This window comes from Juglans microcarpa x Juglans regia, chromosome 5S (assembly GCF_004785595.1).
Source record: "Juglans microcarpa x Juglans regia isolate MS1-56 chromosome 5S, Jm3101_v1.0, whole genome shotgun sequence".
Lineage (NCBI taxonomy): Eukaryota > Viridiplantae > Streptophyta > Magnoliopsida > Fagales > Juglandaceae > Juglans > Juglans microcarpa x Juglans regia.
Window position 1 is genome coordinate 16,203,735 of NC_054603.1, and position 23,762 is coordinate 16,227,496.

At 35.1% G+C, this 23,762-nt stretch overlaps 1 non-coding gene across 1 annotated transcript; it reads left to right on the forward strand.

Annotated features, from left to right (window-relative positions):
* Window positions 1–1,825: 1,825 nt before the first annotated feature.
* LOC121268711 lies at window positions 1,826–1,932 on the forward strand. The gene has a single exon (XR_005941224.1). It is a non-coding gene; the product is annotated as a small nucleolar RNA R71 (small nucleolar RNA).
* Window positions 1,933–23,762: the final 21,830 nt, after the last annotated feature.

Sequence of the window (23,762 nt, forward strand, 5' to 3'; positions counted from 1 at the left end):
AAGAGATGCTCCCCTGATCTTTTTTTTTTTTTCCAATTGAATATTTTCCTTGAAGGTGCAGTCGTGTACCCCTTGGAGATCTCCCTGGCATCTTTGTTCCTTAAATTTGATGGAAGCGGTTCGAGTTCAAGCTTGGGTGGACCCTTAAGTGGTAGCTTTGGAAATGCAGCTCCACAAGTCTCGTTAGCCATGACCACGTCTTGGTCGGTTATTTGAAAACAAGAATGTGCCTCGGAAGAGAATTCTATAGATTTAAATACATCAAAAGTGACCTACTCCTCGCCTACCCTCAAAATGAGTTTTCCTTACTGGATATCAATTAAAGTTTTCATCGTCGCAAGGAAAGGTCATCCCAGTATCAAAGTGATCTCCTCGTCCTCCTCTATATCGAGTACAATGAAGTCGGTCGGGAAGATAAACTTATCAACTTTTACTAGTATGTCCTCAATGAGTCCTCTCGGGTATTTAATAGATATGTCCGCCAACTGTAGAGAGATGGTGGTCGGCTTTGCTTCTCCAAGACCTAGTTTCCTGAAAATAGAGAGAGGCATTACATTAGATTAATACTTGCCCCTAAGTTACATAAATTTTTATCAAAATATGAATTTCTTCTAGTGTAAGGGATCCTGAAACTCCCCGGATTTTTTAACTAAGGCGGTAATTTCTTTTATAAAATTACACTATTCTCCTTAGTCAGCATTACAGTCTCATGCTCCTCCAACTTCCGCTTGTTCGATAATATATTCTTCAAAAAATTTGCATATTTAGGCATTTTCTCTAAAGTTTCAATGAGAGGAATATTAATATGCAACTGCTTAAATATACTTAGAAATTTAGAGAACCGATTATTAATTTTTTTTCTCTTAATCTTTGAGGAAAAGGAATTGGTGAATCATAAATTGAAGGATACTAAGTTTTAGATATAAACTCCCTGGATCTTGAGTGTTGCAGGCCCTTTATTCTTCTTAGTCATTTCAGTTTGATGGTCGGTCACATCCCGCTCTGCTTCTTTCACCTCGGACTCAGCTTCCTTCATCCCAGATTCCATGTTTTTGACAGCTTCTGCATTTTGCTCAGTATTTAATGTTTGCGGATGGTTATATGTCCGCCCACTTCTCAATGTTATGGCTTTGACATGTTCCTTCATATTGGTCACAATGTTGCTCGGTAAAGTTTCAGTTGTCCTCTCGGTAAGCATGTTTGAGAGCTAACCAATTTGAGCCTCAAGATTGTGGATTGAAGCCAAGTTATTTTGGATCACCATATCAGTCTTTTGCATGTACTGCATAATCATATCTTCAAGTGTCGGCTTCTTTTCTTGCTATGGAAATTGTTGAGGTGGTCTAGTTAGCACTTGGTTATTGCTCGATGAATCGTTAGGATGATTTCTCCATCCGGGATTGAACATGTTTGAATAAAGATTGTTTTGATGTTGGAAATTGGACACGTAATGGGATTGTTCATAACTCGGTGGGCAAAATGATTCCTCACTTGGCAATCTACACTTGAATGACTTCCTACGCAATAATCACAAACAACGTTAATTTGAATAGCATTAACGTTCATCTTACCTAGTTGTTGTGATAGATTTGTCATCTGCGCCGTCAATGTGGTAATAGAATGAAGTTCAAGAACTCCAGCCGTCTTTCTTGGCATTGGTTTCTCCGCAGACCATTGATAGTTGTTGGATGCCAATTAATTCAGAAGTTCATATGCGGCTTCATGGGTCTTATTCATTAATGCTCCTACTGCAGCCACATCAACTATAGATAGATTTGTGGGTCTCAAACCATTGTAAAATGTCTGTACTTGAAGCCAGGCTGGGAGGTCGTGATGTGGACACTTGCGCAATAAATTCCTATATCTCTCTCATGCCTCATATAATGATTCACCCTCAAATTGGGTGAAGGTAGTAATATCATTTCTTAGCTTCGTTGTCTTGGCCGGAGGGAAATATTTTGCTAAGAATTTTTATGTCAACTCCTCCCAGGTGGTGATGATGCTGGGTAACAAAGAGTTCAACTAAGATTTTGCTTTTTCCTTAAGTGAAAAAGGAAACAGTCTCAATCGAATCGCATCATCTGTCACTCCGTTGTGTTTACAAGCATCACAAATTTCTAGGAAATTTGCAATATGGATATTAGGATCTTCTTGTGACAGTCCCCCAAACTGGACGGTTTGTTAAATCATTTGAATGATGGCTGGCTTAATCTCAAAGTTATTAGCTTATATAGCTGGCCACCTTATACTAGATGTCGCCCCATTGACAGAGGGCATAACATAGTCTCTTTACGTCTTGTCCTCCTGGTCAGCCATATTAAATTTAGATGTAGTGACCTCTTTCTCCTTCTCTTTGTTAATCTGACGTAGGGTTCTTTCAATTTCGTGATCGAAAAGTGTATGCTCTAATGATTTAGATCAGGGCATGTACTTCTAATTCCTGAAAAGAAAAATCAAACTGAGATATAATTTAAATCAATAAACTAAAATCCAAAGTAGTAAAAATATAGCTAGTATCAATATCAATAACAAATAACTAATCCCCAGCAACGACGTCAAAAACTTATTGTGCTGAAAATATCTGCAAGTGTACAGAATCGTAACAAGTATTAAAATGTTTTAAAGAAAACGGATGTCGAACCCATAGGGAATAATTATGCTATTTAGTATTGAAATTTACAAAATTAATAACTATTTGGAAAACCAAAATTTGAAGAATAGATTATCTAAATTAAACTGAAGAAAATAGTACTAAAATTAAGATTTCAAAGATAATAAGAAGAGATCTAAAGAGTTTGATTTTACCTAACAAATCCCACACAATTTATTCTTCCTTGTTATAGAATTCCAATTATCACAAGTTGATGATAAAAATCCCTTAACTTTTTAATATTTTCTCTCGAACAATACCAAAAAGAAAAACAATAAAATTAGTGTTCTTCATTGGAGTCAGTTGATGAAGCATGTGGCTCTCGCCTATGCTCCCCAAATCTGCCTCGTTGAAAGAAACTTAAATAATGAACTCTTGAATATTTTTACTCCAAAACTCAGACTCTCCTCCCCTATTCATCCCATAAGACGAGATTAAATTGATGTCAAAACTCAAATCCAGAAATAAGATAAATGCGGCTACAATCTAATCTAAAGATCTGAAAAATAGTTTCTAAAGATAAATATTAATATAAAATAAATTATCCAAAAACTAACGGAATTATCTAAAATGGAAGATTCAGTAATAAATGACTTGATTTACGGAGTTCGGGAGGATTTAGTGGTCAGTAAGAAGATTGATTGCGAAACTCAGAAGGATCCTTCCCAGTAGATGCCGTGTCTGCTGAACATAACTGATCTCCCTCTTCTACCGAGAGGAAAGACTCCCGACCGGGATGATATAACTCTCTTGCCAACCTACCAAGCGGTAAAGTTGCTCGTCTTTTCTAATTGTTACCCACGATATCATTTAGGTTGGTTACTTAAATTGGTCGTTTAGACTGGTCACAGTTGGGTCTTCTCGCCTATCGAGAGGAAAGACTATTCGCCTATTGAGGGGTAAGTCTTATTGCCTTTTCAGATCTTGTCGCCTCTTGTCAATCTGGCTCCATAGTCTCTTCTTTTGTATCAAAATGCTCTCATTCTACACTAAATCTTCTCATTCCTTCAAATCCAAGAAAATAAAGAAAAACATATAGAAATAAAATAAAATCAATAGTATTGAAGGAAAAATGACACTTTTCATAAATAAAAGTGTAATAAAAATCACACTTATCAGTAACCAACCTCATAGTCGTTACCTAGACGCTTTTACTAAATAGCCCCAACTTATTTTTACCTTTATATTTACCACATATTGGAGTGAGCCTTTTTTAAAAAGTAGCCCAACATAATTTTTTTATTATTAACATATTTCAATCCAATTAAAATTACACTTCATAGTTGCATGAAAGCCTAAAAAACCAAGATTTTGTACAAAAAGTCTTATAAAGCCTATTGTATTCACAAGTCATGGGTAGAACACATAATCTACATTACTAAAATTGTAAGATTTGATTTATAAGATTCAAATTTTAAAATTTCTTTTCCAAATCAACTTATGTCATATAATCATTTTATTAGGTATGTTATTCACACCGGCTTAAAAATTGAACTTTTCTACTTACATAGAATAAAACATATTCAATAATAGTAAAATAGTGGCCCTTAGTTGAAATTGCACTTAGACCTTAATGAAATACATGCAAAGGGTTGGGTGTGATTAACATAGTTGCACTTTGATTCTTAAAATTCTAAGAGCATAAATGGTTTTAGAACATAGAAAATATTGGGTTTGTGAAGTTTGGTAAGTTTTGGGGCTAAAATGTAAATAGTGAACATTTAGGGCCTTAGAGCATTCCCATTCGTTTCTCTAAATTTTAGCTAAAAATGACACTCTATAATTTTATCCTAAATTTTATTCACATTTAAAAAACCTTCTACATCTCATTCCTTATATTTTCTCTATTCTATTAAAATAATAATCTTCTATTCTTTCTTTATTAATTTTTCTCACTTCCATTTCCATTCTTAATTACTAACTCTTTTATCTTCAAATATCACATTCTAATAATTTTATAAATACTTATACGATTTTTTTTCCTAATACAGTATTATTTTTCAATCCAACATTAGTATTAAAAATAATAATTTTTTTTAATATATGCATTTTCCAATGTGATGATATTTTTTAATATGATTTTATCTGCATATACTTGAATAATATTTGTTTTGCATCTGTCTAACGGTAACATTTTTTTTCATTTTCATATAACGGTAATATTTTTTTCAGTTTCTCTAACGGTAATATCTATCTGTGTATTGACAATATAGTTTTTTGTCCTTTCTCCGATGACAACATTTTGAATTCCTGCTTTCAATGGTAACATATTTTGTCCTTTCTCCAATGTTAATTTTTTTTTATCTTTTCTCCAACAGTAACATTTTTTGTCCTATATGTAACAGTAACTTTTTCCTCTATAAATACGCCTTATTCTCGCATTCACATTCTCAGAAACTCAAGTCTTATTTGATCTAAGAATCGAAATTCAACATTCCCCCCTCACCCCCAACTCCCTTAATCAAATGACTCGTTTCTTCTTTTACAAATTGCTCACATACTTGTCCTCTAAAGATGAGTTGGATGTTGTTCTTAACACCGAGGCTGATGGAGAGTCATTGAGGCATCGTGGCAATCACCAACGTCGTAAGTTTATTCGGTGTGACCATATATAAGGGCACGAGTGCCTTTTCAGCAACTATTTCACAGAAAATCAAGTATATCCCTCGAATTTATTTCGAAGGAGATTTCGAATGAGTCATCCATTATTTCTCCGTATTCTAAATGAGGTAAAGGCTTATGAGTCTTACTTTGTCCAGAGCAGAGATAATGCCGGAGGACTCGGTTTATCTTCTATGCAAATGATAACCGCAACACTTAGAATTCTCGCGTATGGGGTTATTGGAGATTTTATGAATGTATACATACATATTGGAGAAAGTATCGCAATAGAGAGCCTCAAAAAATTTTGCAAGACAATCGTAATTATTTTTTCAGATGAATATTTACGGTCTCCAAATACCAATGATATTGCTCGATCGTTTGAGGTTGGTGAACAATGGGATTCCCAGAAATGCTAGGAAGCATTGATTGCATGTATTGGAAGTGAAAAATTGTCTCGTTGCTTGTAAATGTATGTACTCCAGCCACATCCGTAAACCAACTATTATTTTAGAAGCTGTTACTTCATATGATCTTTGGATATGACATGCATTTTTTGGTATGCCCAGTTCACAAAACGATATTAATGTGATAGAGAGATCTTTTATTATGAAACTTGCCCAAGAGCGTGCTCCTCCAGTCAATTACACAATCAATGGCAACGACTACACTATAGGGTACTACCTTGTAGATGGTATTTATCCCAAGTGGTCAACATTTGTCAAGACGATTCGATTACCCCAAGGGAATAAGAAGAAAAATTTTGCCGCAGCATAAGAACCCGCAAGAAAAGATGTCGGGCGTGCATTCGGGGTACTTCAACAACGGTTTGCAATCGTTCGTAAACCTTCCCGAATTTTCAAAATCAAGGAGCTAACAAATATAATGAAAGCATATGTTTTTCTACATAACATGATCCTTGACGACGAGCATGATGATAGTAAGGGTCCAAACATGGAGCATGATCAAGTTGATGATGATATTCCAGAACTGTCATGCAATCCAACAAACGAATTTATCAATTTCATTCAGCGCCATCATGAAATTAGAGATAATTCAGCACATCATCAGCTACAAGCAGATTTAATTGAACATCAATGGCAAATTTATTCCCAACAATAGAACAGAATTTTCTGTTGGACTCTATCTTCTCATTAGTAGCGATTATGTATTCTTGTTTCCACAATTTCCATTCCAAAAAACATGTTTTCTTTAAGAATATGTTGATTGTTACTGTAATATTTTCATTATTCATAATAGTTTAAACATTTGTACTGTCGAAAATAATGAAGCAACATCTATCTATGTTAGACTCAAATTCAACGACCACATTTTTAAGTTGCCTCAATAAATACTTGCTAACGTACAAATTATAAAATACAACAAACGTGCCAAATATTTAACAATAACCCTAAACATCAGTCTCAACACTCAAGCAAGTTATACTAATGTGCCAAGCAAGTTATACAAATGTCTGAATACTGAATAAAATATAAGTTACAAAAAAATCAAAATAAATTTTCTGATGCATTGCGTCTCGCCAAGATCTCCCTTTAAAGTTGCTGGAAATATACCCGTTGAACTCTAGGCAACGTACTCACATCGAGCAACATTACTCGCTTCTCTCTCTCCCACTGGACGATTTCCAGTCTCTCCGCCTCCAACCTCAGTCTCTCATCCTCTTGTCTACTTTTATTTCCCTCTATTTCTCGATTATATACCATCTTCTCAGCCTTGAGTCGAAAAAATTCTTTCTCCTGAGCTTGTGACTCCTTCAGGATAGTATACTTACGCTCGCTCAGCTCGACAAGCCCATCTGATGGCCTGCCTTAGGCCTTACGTTTTCCTTTATCAGCTTTCCTTCCTATTGGTTTATCCAATTTGATTACATCATTCTTCACAACATTATCGGCCTCCGTACCCCCAACTGAATCAGGTGCAACTGTTGAGGTACGCGAATATATCGGGAACATCATCAACCTTTGCTTCATCTCATCCTTTGTGCAATGCTAAATCCATTTCTTCACTTTTTCAAACTTTCAATTCAAGCACAAAATAAAATAATTAACCACCCATTAAAGATAAAGGAAACATAACACATAAATATCATAATTAAGTGCAATAATAATATAAAAATGGATGTTTATTCCTTGTCTTACTCAGTTATGCTGCTTTGATTCAACCCTTCAACTTGGGTGAGTTTAGAACAAAATTTGTTTGTCGCATTTTGAATAACAGACCATCGATGTATTAATGACCCAACACTCTGCTCATTTGTACTTTCTTTATACTCATTGAAGTATTAACTAATTTTTTTCTACAGTTGAGAGTGTTTTTGGTCCGTTTCCTGGATGGCATCAATGCTACTATTCAGCCATGCAGAGACAAGTAACTTGTCTTCTTCGGGGGTGAAGTTTGCACCTCTGGCTAATTTTCCTTGAGTAATAGGAGATTGTTCACTTTGACCACCATAAATGTGGTCAATTTCACGCTCTTGAGTTAGGAGGTTGATGAATAACATATTTTCATGGTCTTGTGAATCCATCTCTAAGAAATTGTAGACACAAAAGAATTGGTACACATGTTAGACAATTAAAAACAATATTTCAAGTGATTTTGGTAGTCGACTTAGGAATCCTATAGTAACATATGACCACACTTGCCACCCTCCCTCTCATGGCTGCAACAACCGGTTGCCACTTTTTATTGGCCATCCAAGTTACTATGCCATGGAGGTGTGTGCTAAAGTGACAAATATCCCCACAAGGATTTCTCATCATCACAACCAAGGGGTTAGAGAACTCAAATCCAATAGTAACCAATTTGCAAAATAGAAAATAAGAGCATTCACATCCGCTTCTCTAAACACTTGTGTGTTTTAAATGTGGCTCAGAATGGTTTATAGAATTTATATAATGTGTGAGACAGGAGCTCAACTAAGATAATGGCTGCAAAACCAAAAAATCCCGGTTGCCTTTTATGAAAACGATCATAGAAAGGTCGGTGGCCATCAAGGTTCAGATTACCCTGCCACTTTCAATGAAGCCCCATTAAAACCACTTGTGAAATAACCCCTTCCCATGGAGTCACTTGAACCATCATCACAGCCTTATACAGGCCTAAATTAGTACCAAACAACGTATGAATGCATACAAAGGCATTGGGTACAAATCAATATAAAAACAACTTGTTTAGTACAAACTAGGTAATTGAAACCAACAACAAGTAAGTCCACAGTAACAATAGAAGAGATACCATGAATACAATTAATGAGATGTTGAATAATAATTAATAATGATAAGTAATGATACCATAAACAAACGGATGCACAAAAGTATGTGTTAATAAGTCCATGCCAAGCAAAGAAGTAACCAATAGCTCACAAGTAATAGAGAAGTACGACTTTAATAGAGAAGTACGACAAGCCTTGCAAAAATAATAATAATAAAATAATAATAACAATAAACGTAATAAAATTCTAGCTGCATGTGCATTTTGTATTTATTTGAATGGTACTTGGTGATCAATAAATTATAATCTCATTGATGTATACGACAGACCTTATAAATATTTTTATATATAAACTATTTTGTATAAAATCAATTGCATGCTCTACTTCGAACCTCCCAAAACAAAATGTCAATTTAAAATGTATATATATATATATATATATATATGGTTAACTTGTTTTCATGTGATTCATGTTCAAATAAGATATATAAACCCCACCATTCAAATGACTAAACTTGATGTCCAAAGATGCACTCAAAATGCTTAACTTTCAAATTACTAACTTTCCAGATCATACCAAGCAAACAACTATAAAATGCTTATGAGATCTACTCAAGAAGTCCTCCCTCAACACAACATTCTGCAAGACCACCAACAATCAATTTATTGAAATTGCTTACAGCAGGTCATATCCAACCCAACACTCCTCAAACATCATCTGTTCTTAATGTCTTAACCAGCAAATTATTCAAATATGGGACAACTCAAAATCACCAACAAGATTTCGGAATGGCAAGCACAGTGAATAACCAACAGCCCCAAAATCACAAACAAGATTTCGAAATGCGAAGCTCAGTGAAAAACCAACAGCCCCAAAATCACAAATAATCAATCGAAATGCCTAGCACAGTGACTAACCAATAGCCCCAAAATCACAAACAAGATTTTGAGATGCCAAGCATAGTGAATAATCAACAACCCCTCGAATCACAAACAATCAATTGAAATGCCAAGCGCTCGGATTAAAAAAGAAAAGCTCATTGAGATGCATAGCTCCAACAAGTCGAAAATGTAACACAGATCATAAGCCATGGCATTTCGAAATCCATTGTAAACGGATCGAATCGAAATTCCAAACCCTAGAGCATTGTTGTAAGGACACGGGATCAAAAATCAAAGATTTCAATGGCCAAAGTTAGACCCAAAGGTAAGGAGATAAAATACAAAACAATATGCATCAAATTCAGCCGTGGGAGATGCAAAATCGTGTGGCGAAGATGATGAAATCCAGCCATGGGAGAGGGGCTTCAGTCAGTAAAATCAAAGTGGGAGAGTGATAAATACTTACATATATTTGAGCCAATCAAGAGAAACCAACGTTGATGGTGGCTACAGTGCGACATAGGGAAACGTCGAAGATGGCAACAGAGAGCAGAGAGAGAGGAAAATGCAGTAGAACGAAAAAATGACTTATTCCTTCTCTTCAGGAGGGAATAATGCCAAAAGGAGGATAATACAAGTAGCTGTCAAGGGCAAAGGCATCATGCCAGCCCCACATACTACTTGCAAGAAATGCTGAAAAATTCACAGTTGTGAATGCCGAGTAGGTTTAGGGGTGTGCTTTCGATGCGGTCAACCATGACACATGATTCGGGAGTGCCCCTGAATGCATAAGGCAGAAAGAACAATCGGCCAAATCAAAGGCCGCCTACCCAAGCCTGATGTACGCTATCATCCCCGGAGAGATTGACGAGGAAATTTCCGTAGATGAAGAAATGAGAGTTATCACTGGTATTTTTCCCTAGTACCCCTCTTTTAGAAATTAGCTCTTATGAATTAACTGCTAAGTATATGTAGTTAATTATGCTTTAGGTATGATCAAGCTATACAAATATATGGCCTGTGTTTTGTTTGACTCCAGAACTACAAGGTCTTTTGTGTCTGCGGCGTTTGCATGCACGTGTAACCTACCAACCCAAACATTACCTCGAGCTGTAGTAGTGTCGATTCCTAATGGGAGTGCGATCACCTGTACCCGAGTCCTTAAGAACTACCCGCTATGCCTAGGTGGAAGAGTGATGGAAGCAGATCTAATCATTTTTAATTTATTAGGGTTCGATACTATACTAGGGATGGACTGGTTATCCAAGCACTTTGCTAAGATAGATTGCTGAAACAAGGAGATTCTCTTCGATCCACCAAAAGTTGGACTGATCCATTTCATGGGAAGGACTATGAAGGCTACCCCTTCTCCAATTTCGGCTTTGCAAGCAAGGAAATGCATCGTTAGTGGTGATTTGGCTTTTCTGACATTCATAATAGAAGCTTCTGATAGTGATAAGGTGATTCAGGGAATACCCAAAGTTGAAGAATATCCTAAAGTTTTCACTGACAAGCTACCCTGATTACCCCCTAGTAGAGAAATAGAATTTTTTATAGAATTGGAACCTGCTACAACCCCTATCCATAGAGCACCCTACCGTATGGCCCCGTTGAACGAATGAGGAACAAGTCAATGCATATTATGACTCCGAAGAGGATGCTTACTACTATAACACCCAGGACGAGTTAACAGAAGATGACATCGAATACCCCTCTTCGAGCTCCGAGCCTTAAAGCCATTAGTAAGCTTATGCTTAGCAATACTCTGTTGTATGTTTGTGTTTTTACTAAGACCCCGATTTTGAGGACGAAATCTTATTTTAAGGGAGGGGTTTCACAACCCCGCCCTAGGAAGGTCGGGACTGCAATGTACATACATGTCCTTTACTTCCCTTTTTTTTCTTTTTTTATTTTTATTTTTCCAATAATATGCGATTGGCATGGATATGATACACGTGTGCTCTAAATTTCTCATTTAATAAAGGGAACACCTGATAGACATTCTATTTGAACATTTATCATAAAAGAATCTCAGAGTCCATATGTTCATAAAAACATAACCTGTCATCCATAAAACATAATTGTTCTAGTTAGGGAAGATCCTAAACTTCTACCTCTCCCTCTGCAGTAATCCCTTGCTCCCCAGCCTTTTCATCATTACCTGGACATTTAAAACATTTAAAACAAAAGTGAGTCGAATACTCAGGAAGTAGTATACTATACAGTGAACATACTAGGCATCTATTTTTTTTCTTTTGAAAACATGCATACATAAACATTTGCTAATATTAACAATACTTTCATGCAAAACAGTTTAAGGAATAAGTCATGCTTTCATGCATAAACATTTAAGAAATAACAGTGCTTTCATGTATAAACATTTTAAGAAATAACTATACTTTCATGTTTCACTTTCTTTAGTCGGTACACACTATTACGTCCCATGTGTTGGGGTTAGCGGTCTTTCTTTGGACCTGGATTCCGCCCGTGGCCACAGGTTGGGAATTCCTTTCAGTCAGGGGGCAGCACTGGGTACACTACCAGTACTACTTACTCGGCATTGCAATTTGCCCATTCCTTTGGTACCATTTTCATTCATATGGCCGTTACGTATTTTCATATAATAAAACATTCATTCATTCAATCATTTCTTCATTTCATTCATGTCAGTCCTTTCAGTCATTTTCATTTAACAGTTCATTCATAGAAGAACATCATTTAAAAGCATGAACTTAAATATCATCTTTTCATTTAACAGTGCATTTATGAAAAAACATCATTTTAAAAGCATGAGCTTGAACATCATTTTTCATGGCATCCACAAAGCGTCATCTCATATGGACAATTTAACATCAGTTCATAGGGACATCTTAAAATGTTTCCTTCATGTCATTTAAAGCATCAGTTCGTAGGGATATTTTAAAACACTTTCTTCGCGTCCTTTAAAGCATCAAATCATAGGGGTATTTTAAAACACTTTCTTCGCGTCATTTAAAGCATCAGTTCATAGGGACATTTTAAAACTCATTTAAAGCATCACTTGAAGCATAATGCATGAGACATTCATTTTCTTTCCTTTACAATCAAAACATTTTCATCATCTTTCCTACTTCGATGCACATGCATTTTTATGAACAAGATACATTTTCATGCTATACTACATATAGGAATAATCGATAATTTTATTGAGAGAGCATGTATGGAAATCTCATGACTTAGAACCTACATGCATGCATTACCTTGTACACATACACATAATTATAATCGATAGGGTGCTTAACAGGGTCTATCAAGAAAGGGTTTGTACATATTATATTCATTTACTCTTTTCTTTAGAAGAACATTTGAAAATAGATAGAGACATTCTTTCATAAAGAGAACTTGGTGTAAGAAGCATGGTCATAACTACTTATCTCTATGCTCATCGATACTTCCATCATCAATATAGGTTATATTCCAATAAATGGCATAAGCGTGTTAATACTAATACAATATTCTTGAGCCATCCCTTTAAAAGAGAAAGCCACGATATTACAATCTAACGTCTCTTCTATGCTTAACATTAACCCAAATGACTACTCATCACCTCAACTTACAAGAGAAATAACTTAAATATTAAGACATACTAGTTGTCCATGGAAATACTATTTTAAAACCTTACATGAAAGTAGTTAAGAATTCATAGGCTTCAAGCAAGGCTTCTTTGGTTTAATCTCACTTTGGGTTATGGACATTAGGAGATAAAATCTAAAAATTCTCAACAATGGGCTTTAAATAGATTTAGACATCTCAAGTAGGCTAAACAAGCATAGGAAACATGCCCTTTAAATCAACTTGTGGTCCCTCACTATAACAAGGATAGCTTTTCAATATTTTGAACTCTTGGCTTAGGTAGAATTTAACTAAACGATGGATAACATAAATGGGCTATTTTTATATTAAGACATGGTGTGACATGGGCTTAAGGGTACTTGGATAACTTTGCATATCATAATATATCATGCACAAACAATCTCTTGTATCTAAACTAACTAAACTATAACTTATTCACATGAACAATATTTCAATTAGTTTAGATAAAACCTCCCATTAAAATTAAAGTAGCATAAAGTATGGCAAAGTTACTTATTAAGAAACTTTAAAACCTTTAAACACTTAAGTTTATGATTTACTCACTTAATACCTTTTAAAAGCAAGATGTAAAATTATAGAACCAAGCAAAACCTTTAGACCAAACCTCTAGCATCCTAAAAATAAATTACCAACCAAACCTCGACACAAGGCACATGATACTAACATATGTAATTTAAAATCACTTTAATCATCACCTATGATTAAACCAAGTTTAATAACAATATAGTATTTTCGAAATTTAGGAAAATACATGGCAAAACAACTATAATACCATTCGATTTGGGCCAAAAAAGGGCATACATATTTATTTGCAATATAGGAAATTAACTACATCAAAACACTAGCTAAAACACTTAATTGGCTTCCAAAATCATATTAAAAATAAATGAGTCAAATTAAGATTTTTACCTTAAGCTCTTAGCCCCTTTCAAAACACAAGTGGAAGACCAAATAGAGGGACAACCGTGTTGATGAAGAGCAACACGATATCACTATTTTAAACCCCAAAACCGAAACATAAAAAATCATCAAAAGAAAACCCACTTGATTAACCATGGCTAAATTCGAAATACACAAAGGAGAAGGGTACTCTTACCTTACTATGGAGTCATAAGCTTGAAGATGATGAGAGGAGTTTGGTTTCTTGAAGAACAAAAGAGAGGATAAGAAGAGAGGATAGGCTTTAGCTTGCTTGGAAATGGAGTGAAAATTTATTTCTTTTCTCTTGGGTGAGGGTCGACGGGTGAAGGGGTAGAATGCTTTAGGATTTTTTTTTTTTTTTTTTCATCTTCTCCTTTTGTGTTGCTTTGGACGATGGGTGGGAGGAAAAGTGAAGTCAATGGCTTCTTTAGGAAGCTTAAGGGTCAAAGGGCTTGATGGCTTACTTTAGAAGCCTAATACGGGTAAAAAGGGATTTACTCTCTTTGGTCAAAGCTCATCACATAAGCTTGGAAGATGGATGATAGAGATCTATCCACCTCAAGGATGCTTTTCACCTACCAATCCAATGGTAGAGAATACTTGGGTCATTTCTTAATTAAATAAAATTAAAGGGATTAAGAGAAATTATTTCAAAGTCTTAAAAATAATACCCTTGATTTATTTTAATAAATCATATTTTAAAAAAATAAAGCATACTCATCTTAAAATAAAATAATTGAAAGTTATAAAAATCTTTATCTCAAAATATTTAACTTAATTAATTAATAAAATGAAGTAAGGACCTACGTAGTAGGATTCGAATATTACAGAGGGAGAATGTAATACCCTGCCTAAAATGCCCGTTAAGACTAAACCATTAGCTCCCTTAATCTTAGTTAGCGAGAGATTGTTATAATTATTAGGGAAATTTTTTTTAGCATGATAATCACATTTTTTTTTTTATTTTAGTTGGAATTATTGGAAGGGTTCTAGTATTATATTTTATTTTAGAATAATTCCCAATAAGCCAATAATGGGATGACACTTGCCATTATTATTGGGCTAAGTAAAGGATTAAGTATGGATGGATTTAGGGGTAAGCCCAATGATATTTACTTAAGGGCTCTCAGTCACTAAGGATGTGATGGGCTAAAAATATGTGTCATAAAGCCTAGACCCATTAGGATTTATGAAGTTGTATGCCTTTCTTAAATAGCCTAGAAATTAGGCCCAAATGTGTAGAAGGCATAAAGCCTTTGAGCCTAACTTGGTGATAGTAAAGGCCTTTGGCCCAACCTAAGAGAGGCTTGTTATTTGGACCCAAGCTTAGTAGGTTTTTGAGACCTTAGATGAGCTCTCAAATCTCGACATAAGGTCCACTCAATAGCCGACACCAAAAGCAAAAGATTTACAGATATGGCCCTACAAGTCCACTAAGGCCCAAAAGCCTTGTCTTCCATTTTTACACTTCTAATTGAAGCCCACATACACCATATCATTAGTTTTCCTCAAATCCAAGAAGTGCCACACGCCCCTAAGGTTCCAACTTGACCATAATTAAGCTTTTAACTCGAGTTAAGGGCATTAATCAACTAGCATATGATTAGTGACCTCTAAACCATGTTTTAAACTTATTTTTCTTCAAATTATTTTTCACTTTTTTTATCTGAAATTTATTAATTTTATTATGGATTTGCATTATTTGTAGACTAATTTAGAAGTTTAATCTTGACCTAACACATGTCAATAGAAGCAAAGTCATGTCAATGCCCAAATCACCACAATCGGCACACATATGCACCTTCATGTGCATTTCACCAAATCAGCCCCTAGCCCACGCCATTTACTCTCAAGGGAAACTTCATCATTTACCCCTCACCTTAACTCTCCTAGTTCAGTTCTAGCATTGGACGAATTGGCTCCAAGAAACCTAACCAATTCCATTACAAGCCTAGTTGAAACCAAACCGAGTGGCCTTGGGTTTCAATTGAATTTTTTGCTCTTGGTTGAGCCAACTTCACACGCCACTACCCCTTATCTCCAATCCTCAAGAGCCCCTCAAGTCATCATGGGAGTTTTGACCAAAGCTATCCCCAAACAAAAACCACAAACCGATGGGCGTCAAGCTTGAACCACTCAACAACTTCACCCTCTTACATGAGTTGCACACACTTGAGCACTTGGCAGCTAATCCTCTACCTTCCACCACCTAAAAAAGCATTCAAGGAGTGACATTATACCTACACAAATCAGCCATGAAGAAAGGACAAGAAGGTGAGGCAAGCATGAGATGAAAGTTGGCCAGTTTTAAGACCCCTACTCGACAACAACCTGGCATGACCTCATTGCATTTTTTCCTTTTTTTTTTTTAATTTTTGCACCATGGCAGCACCTACACCCATATAACGCAAGAAATCATGAAGTGTTGAACACTATTCACCTGCACAAGTGATGACACAAGCTGAAACTTGCTTCCCCACACTCCACCACCCACTTCAACCAATCCTCAGGCCCTTCTTCATCCAAGGCCAACGTTCCCCTCCCTTCTTGAAGCCTATATATACCTCCATCGCTTCCTCATTTCTCCACAGCTCTCCTCCAAGCCTTCTCTTGAGTCTTGAGAGCATTTTGCCACCTTAGCATGCAATAAAATGAAACCAAGTGAGTTCTTGAGAGAAGCTGTGTTGGGAGCTCTAAAGGCCATGACTTTTTGTAAGTAACCTTATCCTAATCTTTGTGTAGTATTAGCATAGCATGTTAGGCTTTAATTTATGCCATGGGAGTATTTTTTATGAAGTTTAGTTAAGGTTACCATAGTAAGTTCAAAACCGGGTTAATTGGGAAGTATGAAATGCATAAACTGTTTTTAAGTTGAATTTTTAGCTATGGCATGCCTTAGAATAATTTTATATGATTCAAGAATGTCTTAGAATAAATCTTGAAGGTTTAATTTTGAAGTTAGAAGCATGCCATAATAGGCTTTAATTCTATCTTGTGTTGATCATCTAAGCATGCATCAGTTTTGATTAGTTTATACTTAACTAATGGAAATTTAGATTAATTTACTTAATCTTGAATAATTTGAATTTAGAAAATCCTTGTGATTGAGATAAGATTGAGAATGCATGATTTTATTAAGTTTTTAAAATATCTCTTGGTGAATAAAGCTATAAACATCATGCATGCTTAATGAGTGATTAAGGTCTTGAGTCATGTTTAAGTGTTAGGATGAACTTGTATGACCTGAACCTAAGTTTTTAAATTTCATTAAGGTTGTAATTATTGATGGAACTTGATGAAACTAAGTACACATGCATCCATGGGGGTTAATTAGTTGAAATTACACTTAGGCCTTAATGAAATGCATGCCACGAGTTGGGTGTGATTGGCATATTGCACTTTGATTTTTAAAATTCTAAGGGCTTAGATTGTTTTATAACTTTGAAAATATTGGGTTTGTAAAGTTTGGTAAATTTTGGAATCAAAATGCAAATAGTAAAAATTTAGGGTCTTAGTGGCAATTTTGAAAAGTTAGGCAGTTTTGTAAATACCAATTTTTGAACCCTTTTAATTATGAACATCTTCCTTAGTGGTTCAAACCCTAACTTAATATAACTTTGATTACAGCCACTTCACTTTTCTAAACTCGAAAAATTTGTAAGTTGGCCTCTATTTTTTATTTTTTTATTTTTAAAAGCGGGTAGTCACCTGTCCAATAGTGACCCCCTCCCGAATTTATTAATAAAGCCCTCACTTATAGTAGAAGAAAACCATGGAAACTAACAAGTCCCATGAGGAAAAAACTCAAAATGCCCAAACCAGAAAAAGACCCTAGATAAGCCTATAAGCATAAACATGAACATGAAAGCCAAAAACAATAAAAGGACTATCGACATCTTAAGGAAGGAAGTCCAGATAAATCCAAAAACATTGTAAGTTGGCCTTTAACTTGCATTTTGATAATTTATTTATGATTTATTGATAAATGTCACATTCATAATATAAATGTCATTTGAGCATGAAACATCATATTATATGATAGATTGAGTACATAACTACTTGCTTACATGACATGTGCAATTTTCATCATGATTCAAGCATGTTACACAAAATTGTCATTTTCACTTGAAGCATACTTATATACGCATGTCATGAAAGATATTTTTCAAGCATAGTATAAAAACTTAATTTTTGTCACAACCGCAAAGGTTAGTATGATGATTTATCCTAGTGGAACTTCTCTATCCACTCTAGAGTGAGTAACAATGGAGTGGTAACCCTTGGGTTGATGAAGAATAGTCAACGGGCTTCACTTGGATTCTTTTTAAAGAACGCCGGAGTGAAATCAAATTTTATGACACTTAAGGACGTTGGTGGGTGTATATGTTATGATGTTATGATGATGATAATGTTATGTTACCAATGCATTGAGAACGAGTCTGCAGGTAACGTAGTTTCAACATGAGTTATACTACGGTCACTAGCAGGTACTCACAATGCATATGGGAAACTGTGATATTATCATACGTTATAATGTTAATGTTAATGTGATTGTTAATGATGGTTAACGATGATGAAATATTATGTTTTTTAAAGTTGAATTGGAAATGTTCTTTGTAAGAAAATGTGGCACAACATGCATTTCATATTTATAATTTATTACGTATAATTTATCTTTTTGCACGTTGGTTATTTAACTTACTGAGATTTCAAGTAAATCTCACCCCTTGTAAACTCACTATCATTCCACTTGGGATGAGAGAATTTGTATCAGGACCAGACAAGGGCGGACATGATGGACCAATGGATCCGACTGATTGAAGAGGATACGAACCTTGATCGAAGATTAGATCTTATTTTGATGTTCGTAGCTCTAATCCCTCGTACCTTAGAGCTTATGAAAGAGTTGATCTAATCATGGAGACCTTAGAAATTATGAAGTACTATTTTGTATTGAGGATATACTACCTTATCGTTTGATGTCATAATGAATATTAATGCTATTGGGATGTTTTAGTTCATTTTGGCATAAGTTATATTTAGTTACCCTTATTCCGTTGCAATTATTGCATATTACTAGTTACATTCTAGGATGGATTGCATATTAACTATCATGAACGGAGATATGTAATCTTGTGTTATATGTCTCGGCATTCTAAATCTTCATTCCATCCCAAGCAGAGGTTGGGAGCGTCACAATTTTCAATGTTTTAGTTGGATGAAATAATTAATACTTTACTTACATTATTTTCAATGAAGAGCGGAAAAAATAGGGTTGAGTTAAATGAAATAATCATTAAAAATTAAATGATGTTGCTATAGTATTAAGAGCTAATGAAATCTATAGTTGCTTGGTGAAAAACATAATAATAAACTATTAGTTTAGCTGAGTAACAGTGTCTTTCATATTTAAATAAGCATCGTAGTAAAAGTCAGTTTTGTTGACATTTTGACTACTCTAATTTTTTTTGTTTGAGAAGTCAGTCATTCATATTATATATATAACCTGAATGAGATACACAGTTCATGTACAGCACATAGCAACTGCCAAGAAGATTGTACGTACATCAATGATACCAGCAGCATCAACTACTAGGCAACTAGAAATGAATTCAGGAGATTCATGATGCCACCATCGAAGGGTATATATCATGATCAACATTACAAGCATGACGTGCCAATAAATGAGGAGCTTCATTGCCTTATCTACCCACATGAAGATCAATTTCTGTATTATGAAAATAAGGCAATAAAGATTGAATCTCAGCAATCAAAGGAGTACTGTAACTGGAAAATTGCTCCTGATGTAATCAAATGGCATCAACAACATTAATTAAAGAATATCCTTCTAAAATCAGATCTGTAATACCAAGGTGAAGAACTATTTGCAAACCCCTCATGAAGGCAGCAAGAGCCTCAACTTCATGATCCACTGCATAGAGCCCGTCTTTGATCATCTCTTCGAGACAGCCACAATCAATTCACACTACTCATTTCGTAATATAGCCCCACCTAATTTTATTAATTAAAGTAAACAATGTTTTTAAAAGTAAATTAAAATATACATTGCAATAGCATTTGGCTAAGCGAATGCCATTGATCTTACAAGCATATAGAGCTAGCGGCCTAGTGTGTACATGATCGCCATGCACTGCAATTTAGTAATGGCATAAACCATAAGATTCTTCTCAATTGTGAGTGAACATTTTCTTCAAGCTGTTGTTTGAGCAATCATGACTGGATGAGGTCCATCAATTAGTTTTCTGCTGCTGCATACATGATATCATTAATAATATGTGATCATATCTATTAATTAGTTGCGCCTTTTATCTATTAATGATCAGTTCTTGAAGAATATATATCCCATAGAACATGCAGCAGATATTAATGGCTTTGAATATTTAACACTTCTAATACATATTGTCAATTTCTCTCTTTTTTCCACCATAACTTGGAATGTCCCTTTTATTCCCTCAATATATATATATATATATATATATAGGGAGATAATAAGTCAACATAGACGACTTGGATGAAAACTTCATCCTTTAAATCTCTTTTTCTTTTTCCTCTTTAATCAAATTAATAATAAGCCTCACTATCAAATATACCATGTTACTTCTACTTCTACCGCTTCATATATATATATATATATATATATATGCTGATCATAGATGATCAGGTACTGGTGGTGATGATTGATATGGTTGAAACTTAAAACTCTTCTAATCGAAGCAAAGTTAATTTAGTGGATCATCAAAATAATGACCATTTATTGATGCCAAAAAAGCAATTTCTAGCTAGCTAGCTAGCTAGAAAAGTATTGAAAAAAGGGACCAAAGAGAATAGAGAAAGAAGATTAATTTAAAAAATAAAAAATAAAGCAGCTTTGACAATACCCTAGAGGGGCTCCATCACCGCTTGAAAAGTTAAAACCAGCGTTGGAAGAAACCCAATGAGCCAAGCAGTAGTCCAACCTTGATGATCAAGATTCAAAAGAATAAAATTCAAAGATGAATGCCATATAGCATCACATCATGGAAAAAAGATCAAATAATAATTAACCTAAAAGAGAGTATACCTACAATAAAGAAACTGAAAAAAGGAAAAGAGAGAGACCACTGATGATCTGTTGGATAGATGACTATTGAAATGCATGCATGCATGGGTCCTACATGATATAAGATATACCCTGTCCAAATTCAGATGTGTTTAGTGTTAATTGCACCGATCCAATCGAAGATGATAATTATATATAGTGGCATGCTGCATGCAGATCAGATCGGAATGAAGTTATAATCATCACATTAGGTCTGGTTGATGATCTTCGACCTAGAAAAGTCGAAACCCTTTATGAGAGGCATGTCTGCCACGTGAAACACTTTTTTTTTTTATTACGAACATCTCATTCATTGAATCAAATAAGTCCTTGCAACAAATTGATTTTGTCAAACCAAACGGCTTGACTTACAAATGAAGGACAAAAATTCCACCACATTTCAATATCACTAACATTCCAAGCATGCCTTGGAACACCCCATGCATTTGACACACAATTGATGCGCGCAATCCTCGAATTTAAGCATAGCAATAGCCTCAATAAATTCAGAAGACACTACCTCCCTAATTTCCACTTTATTGCCATTTGAAATTCTTAATTTGTACTTTTGACACTTCTCTTACGTTATAGATCAAACGCACCTAAGGCCTATTATTCCACCGACCAAAGACTAACCAACCATCCTTTTAATTTCTCCGCGCGTCTTCAATATTAAAAGCATATATACCCAAAAAACATTCTTACCAAACTTGGCTATATATACGTGAATACCGTGATTCTCAAATGTTTTATGTATATATATGATACGAGGAGCAATCTCGAGACCATGCCAATATCTCTCTCTCTCTCTCTCTCTCTCTCTCTCTGTGTTAAAATATTATTGGAAAATATGCTAACCTCAGATAAATATTATTGTATCACCTTGGTAGGTAAGTCTATAATGAGAGAGTGCAATACAAGTATCTGCATGTCATATATACGTACCCTAATTATATATGTAGTGTTGAATGCATCATAACATTAGGGGTGTGTGTGTGTGTGTATCTATATATATATATATATATATATATATATATATATATATTTGCATCTTTAATTTTGCGTGATTGGTGGAGGCATATAGTGGATGCAGGCTGCAGAAGTTGAATGCCATTGGTGGCTTTGTTTGGGTAAAAAGCCTAAAAGATAAAAGGGTATAGTTAAATATTCCTCCAAGAGCGCCCGGAAACCCGAATCCAGAAGAAAAAAGCAAAACCTTCCATCAGTGTGGAAATCAAAGGCAGAGAGAGAAAGAGAGAGAGACCCCATAAAGCACTCCATTCAATATTCAAACCATTCTAGTACGTACTTAATTAGCTAGGGAAACACACACATGATATATATATATATATATATATGGAGAGAGAGAGAGAGAGAGAGAGAGAGAGACGCTGAGAGAGGGACAGGATCGAGGACCCCTGGCCTAGCTAGGTAGGGCCGGATCGATCCTTAGTGTAGTGTCGGAATCTTAGGCCAAGTCTTTGGTCAGTTTGTTGACATATAAAAGATCAAAACCAGAGATATATTAGATGCTTTACGTGAAAGGATAAATTTGGAATTCTGTTTTATGCCTTCAGCCAAAAAAGGATCATGAGAAGCTAGCTAGGGACTGTGGTTGGTGTGGCGGTCATGGTGGTTGATAATTGATGCATTGGAATATTACCTTTAAAGTTTAGACTCACTTTTGAGAATATGTAATAATATTCAATATAAATGGGTTTTGTTTATATGGTAAGAAAATAAAACAAAACAAAACAAAAAAACATGATGATTTCCAAAGTTCCCTCTCCTATTTAAGCTCTAGACCAGACTGAGTTTTTTAAGGGTCACTTTAGTTTGAGTGGTTGCTGTTCTGCTCTCTCCTACCCCTACAAAGTTAATCTCTCCAGGCTCTCGTGCAAGTCAAGAGATGAAGATCTCTCTCTCTCTTTCTCTCTCTCTCTCTACCTCCCGGCCGGCATGCATTGTCTTACTGGATTTAACCGAAGAAAAGTCGATCACAAGGTGAAATGGGTTATGCCTGGCTCCCTGTATGCCACAAGCATAAGCTGATCAGTTTGCTGATTGATTAATGCGGGTGGCGTGCGAGGAGCCAAGCATACCCTCTGATCTCTCTCTCTCTCTCTCTCTCTCTCTCTCTCTCTCTCTCTCTCTCTCTCTCTCCTTGGTTCTAACTTAAATCTTAGCTCCACTCGATTATATGCATGAAAAAGTTTGTTTTTAGAATTTTTGCCTTGAATTATTCAAATGTGACATGAAAGCTGGTATTCCTAGCTTTTCCACCATCAATTTCCTCCTTGCTTGCTAAAAGAAAGCATCATCTATTCAAACAAATATTCAACCATGTGCAGCACAACTACGGTCAATGTTGACTCAAAGCTTTTGATTGATTGGTCCTATACGTTTTTTGTTCAAAGATTAGAATCTACTTTTCTATGAAAATAATCGATCCAATCTACAATATATCATGTTAATTAGTAGTAGACTTTAAAATTATATGTATTTCCTTATTCACGTCTACATTTACTCTCATCTCATATGTATCCAGCTTGGATAAAATCTTTGTTGTAATTTGGGCATTTCAATAGAGATAATCTTTTAGAATTATAGGAAGAGAAATGTTTTAGCAACAAAAGTAAATTCATAAATTAACGTGACTTGTTTTAGTACGTTAGATTGTAAAGTTACTTTTATTGTAAAGTAAACATAGCGTATTATATGAAACTATGTCAATTTGTGAGTTCA